Source organism: Haliaeetus leucocephalus, unplaced genomic scaffold, assembly GCF_000737465.1.
Source record: "Haliaeetus leucocephalus isolate CR32 unplaced genomic scaffold, Haliaeetus_leucocephalus-4.0 Scaffold495, whole genome shotgun sequence".
Lineage (NCBI taxonomy): Eukaryota > Metazoa > Chordata > Aves > Accipitriformes > Accipitridae > Haliaeetus > Haliaeetus leucocephalus.
The window spans coordinates 3,304,488-3,309,899 of NW_010972931.1; positions in this window are offsets into that span (position 1 = coordinate 3,304,488).

Below are 5,412 nucleotides of genomic sequence, written 5' to 3' on the forward strand. Positions count from 1 at the left end.
TTGTTAAATTGAATAGCCAGTCTAATATAGTATTGTTGTGGCTTCTGAGTTTTCATCCTGTCTGTGAGGAATGCTTTCTGAGTAAATAGACCAAAAAAATCCATGAAGTTTTATACTTACTACTTTATAAATATGTGTTCCTTTAAGGAGCAATTTCAATGGTTTTCCATGATTTGACTCTAATTTGGCATACATTAAATTGATGACAAACTATGTTACTTTGTTATACTTTCTCCTAGTTATTAATTTCAGTTCTTTATCATTCTATATTGTGTTACTGAAAGATCGTGTAAGAACTGGTTTTGGTAAGCTGACTAGACAACAAATATAAATGGCATAAACATTAAGATAAATCAGTCTTACCTGCAATTAGCATTATAATGAAGTTGTACGACACAGTGTACTAGTGTAGGGACCGCGGTCATTCTCTTTACACATAGTTGTTTTGTCAGTGCAAAGGATTAACTGAATAATACACATACACAGTTTTTACAAGTCGCTAAAGTGTGGTATTTTTAAATGTCATTGGTTCTCTGAAAAATGAAGAAGTAAAGTGTATGCCTCTGAAACAGCAGCAGTGCTTTGTCCATCCACTAAACAGGACAGGTCTGTCTGTCGTCTTAGCATAAATATTGAACATGTTTTGTGTAAATTTTTCCCTTCCATTCTCTTCTTGCCTTTTCCGCATATGTCACTCTGTGGGGCTTAAAAACTTAATGCTACAAACTGTCAATATTTTCCTCTGTGACTTCCAGCTAAGCTTTGGCGTTTAATGTTTAGAATAGATTTCCTGAAGTTTAGCAGTCCAGACTTTAGTGTGAAGTACTTCAGAACTCAAGAACTAGCAATTTTTCTGTAGACAAAGATTTTTTTCATGAAATACAAAAATTATTTTTGTTTTAGTCAGCAAAATAAAATCACTGGTCTAAAATGTAATTTCTACACTGTATCTCGGTACATTTGTGTTAACGTTTAAACATGTATTTTCAATTATACTTTTAGCAGAAGATGTATATGTTTGGTTATTGTAATATAATTTTCATCCACTTTATTGGGGCAAGGTATAAAAAACCCTGACATATTAGTGCGATTCATTAAATATTTCCTATACCCTTTTTTGGTACTTTGTGTAAATAAGAGGCAAGGGATGAATCCAAGTACCCGTACTGAAACCTTGCTGTCATTTTTGCTTTCCAGCAGTCCATCTTTCTTGATTAACGGTCCTTTTAACTTCAAGACAGACAATGTTTACTTTTTAATTTTGCCAATGAATGGTTATCAAAGGATGGGTTGATACTGCAAACTTTTGAGTGATTTTTATTTTTTAAATTATGCAAAAATATACAAAAACTGGAACATGCAAACTACTATTTCTCATCCCACTACATCTGTCTCATGGCCCATTGAGTTCTCAGGGGCCAGGTTCTGAATCCTAAGGAATATACAGTTAGTAGAGACCACTACTTGGAGAAAGATTGCTAGGTGGGAAGGCCTTTGTTTATCCAAGGATTCTTATTGGCCAATCTGAGATAACTGCTAGTGAATCAAAATGCTAATTTTCCTTTTTCCTTTGTTTTGCCACCTTAGTTGCTTGCTGCACTGCTCAGGCAGACTTCTTTGCTGTGACTGATTATGTCTTCATTCTTTGGCTCTTTTCCTGATAGTGTGCTTGTGAATCCCCATCTGGATCAGGGAGACTTGATTGCATCAAGGCAGGCCACATACATGGTTTGAATCTAGGGTATTGGCTGTTCTCCATGTGTCTGGGCATTACTGAACATGAACTCAAGTTCTAGGCACACCTGCACTTTAAAATTCAAAGGCATGGAATGCGGAAAAACTAGGGGAAGAGTCTGTGTTTTAACAGCAATTGCACACGCTCTCACTGTTGAAATGTGGTTGGGTCTAGGAGATCCCCTCGCTTTCATATGAGCACCAGCACAGTAGTGTAGAAAAGTCTGATTCTGTCCCAGTGACAGCAGGAATTGTTCTGTGGCTCCACAGAGGGAATTATGGATGCCCGAGTTACCATTCTGTATGTTAGAACATGTGGATTGGAGTATGTCCAGTGCAGAATTCAATACCCATCCCATATTTTTTAGATGTTAGGAACTAAGGTGAATGAAAATGTTTTACTTCCTAGTTCTAAAGCACTTCACCCAAAGTTGCATGTTCTGAAAAAGATAGGATGAGCCATGAGTCTTAAGAGGAAAAGTCTTTATCCCACTTTTTCCACAGTGGAAAAGTGTGGGAAAAATGAGTCATTGGGGAAGCATACCCATCTCCTGGCCAGCATCAGGTCTCTCCTTTAGTGTAGCTGGCTAAAAAGTTCATACAGAGGGTTTTCTTTTCTTTTGGTATCTGGTAGTTTGTGTGTGGTTCAGGTGACTTCTTATGTTTGAAGTAAACTGGAGATTTTTCCTGGGCATACTAGAAGACTCTAGCCAGTTAAGACTATAAGGAGTGTGTCTCAACAGCTACTGCATTAGGAAAGTATCATCCTTTAAAGGATCTTTTGGTAGTTATTTTTACATCTGTGCTTATGTATCCTCAAAGACTGTAACCAAGACAACCATCTCATGGATAAAGTGACAGCAATGGCTTGCTGCACACAGAGCAGCCAGAAGGCTATTGCTGATGCTCAAAGAACTCCTTTTTCTCTGTAATGTTGTCTTTTTTTTTTTTTTTTTAATCCAGCATAGGTAAACCTAGTTTTCTAGTTTATCATGGCAATTTCTACATGGAAGTTGGCAAAAAAAGTCTTCTAGCAAATCAGGCCTTTAGTCTAATGTCAGGCATGGATATAAGCTTTTTCCCTTTTTTTCTATGTTACAACTATTTTCATTGACAAAGTATTTTAAAAGACTGATAAAAGTTATTATTTCTTCCCGTACCCTCCAGTTATGATTAGATGGTGTGTCAGCTCCCATGACAATACTGGTTTATAGTATTCCTGCCCTGCCCACAGGAATCTACTTACCCCTGTGCTGCTTCCTCAGCTGTGGTAATACAAATGTTTGTGTGGTTAGGTTGTGAATCAAATCAGGGAACTGGTCCAGCGTTTAAAAACCTTTTCTCCGTCTGATCAGTTTTTGGGTTCAAAGACAGCAAACCACTGCTGTATTAGTGTCATCAGTGGAGCAGAGTGGAAGGAGCGGGAAGAAATGGATGGAATAGCAAGAATGGGCGTTGCTATAAAGGCAGCATATCATGACACTGTGCCTTGGCAGGTATCTACTGGAGGTTTTTTGGCTGGCTGTTGCTGGCTTTCATTTATTGGCATTAAAAGTTACCTAGAAAGAAATGTATGCAAAGTGCCCTAGATTGTGAATGACTCTTCCTGGATGTCAGAGGAATTCTTGATATGACTTGGCTTGGCTCCCAGCCCTTTAGGTGGCTACAGTTAGGTTAGAGCTTGTGAGCTGGTTGATGATGTGCGCCTCAGGACTTCAGGGAAAGTTTCTCTCTCCCCATTTATCTTCTGTTCAATGTCTCGATCTGCTCTTGTTCTGTCCAAATCCTTGCCTTTGTACCAGCAGCTCCTGCTGTGCCTGAGTCTTCTGCACCTCCCAGCACCTGTTCTGCTCCAGTCCTGCTCTTGCCTGGACTCTGCTTCCTAGATAGTGCTTGGTGCCTTTCTGGGTTATTCTGACATTCTTATTTTCACCCTGGCTCTAGCTAAATTGAGTATTGTCTCTGTCCTCATGAGGTCTTTGGTTATTAATTTTGGCCTGACTTGACCTCAGGTTCTTGACGCTTGCTTCAAGTCATTGCCTCAGTTGGCTTTGGCCACTGGGTACAAGGGTTCAGGACTCTGTCAGGTTGAGTAGCTTATCAGCATGTCCCCAGAAGAGACATCCTCACTCTGTCACCTAACCTCATCTCTCTCTTGCAAGGGTCAGTCTTGTCCCAGAGTGGGGCGACCTGGCTGTTGCCTTGAAGGTTTTCAGAATAAGTTTGGAAACCCACAAAACATTTCTGCTGCAAATGGCTCCAACAGTTTCTTCCCAGGTACTATTGCCTAAACAATTTGAAGAGGAATAACACATTTCAGAGTTTCCTCGGCCAATGCCACCTGCTTTTATTATTCTGCATCAAATCATGTATCTTCTTTGTGTTGTGGACAGCTGTTTGAGGACAGACAATGCAGCAGCATCTGAAGGTTGGCAATGTGTATTCTGCTTAAACTGCAGGCGTTTTTGCTCATTCTGTCTAGTTTCAGTAGCTCCAGAGGAGTCCATTGGTACACCCATGACACGTGCCCTTACTTTGGTGTTTGCTGTGCCTTTGTCACCAAGCCTAGGAGAAGTAGTCCAAGACATCCCAACTCACCCAGGAGTTTCAAGAAACTTTTTGGATCTAGACATAGCAAAATTTGTTGATTGCAATCTAGGACTGAGTAAGCCTTGATCTGATTGATGGGTCAGTACTTATTTCCAGACCAGCCACTTGGAAGACCAGTTTCCCCTGGGGGTGGTGTCTCAATTCAGGGATGGCTTGCAGGTGAGAGATTATTCTGAAGCTGTATTGCTATATACTTCCCACGTTCTTGTCATTCTGCTCATTACTGGTGACCTCCCCAGGGACTTGCCACTGCCAGAGAATGGACTACAACCATTTGTGCATCCTTATTAGAGTCATTTCTTATTTGTCAAGATAGATCAGATGCCAAACATCTACCAGCATTTGACAAAAGCTGTTGGGGTTGATGCAGAAGACCACGGGATGTGAGGCTGTGCAACAGCAAAAGCAGCAGCTGAAATTTGGGGAGCCGGTCAGGAAGGCAGGGAGACATCAGCCAGAAAAACCCTCAAGCTGCATGGCCTCAGAGGCTGGAGCTGGCTGTGCATTGCCTGGGTGCAGGCACTGCTCTTCTGACAGAAACACCCCGCTGGCACAAGACTCGTGAGCTGATGCAAGTAACGAGTAATGGTCCCTCTTCCCTTTTCCCACCCTGTTTTCTCCCTAGGACCCAGCTAGCTTTCAGACCCTGGGTGTCACATCCCGAGGTGGCTGTGACCATCCCGCTGTCCGAGGCAGAGGCAAGGCTGGGGCAGTGGGATGCCCCAGCCAGGCCTCAGCAAGCCAGGGCTACCTTCGGTGGGGGCCGTGAGAGGAGGGAAACGGACAAGTTTCTCTGTCCTCCCCCCGTCGCACCGGCACAGCCCTCCGGGGCTGCTGAAAACGCCTCTCCCCGCCATGAGGGAGGACGGAAATGGCGGCAACGACACCACCCGCCTCAGCCTCGGCCGCTGAGGAGACGGGGGAGGGGAAGCGCCGCTCCCCGCCCCTCCCGCCAAACGAAACCTCGCGAGATCCGCCCGGCTCAGCCGCCAGTTCTCGCGAGATTTCCGCCCGGCCGCGGGCGGCGGCGGTGGAGGGGGCGGCTCCTCCGTGCGGTGGGAGCGGGAG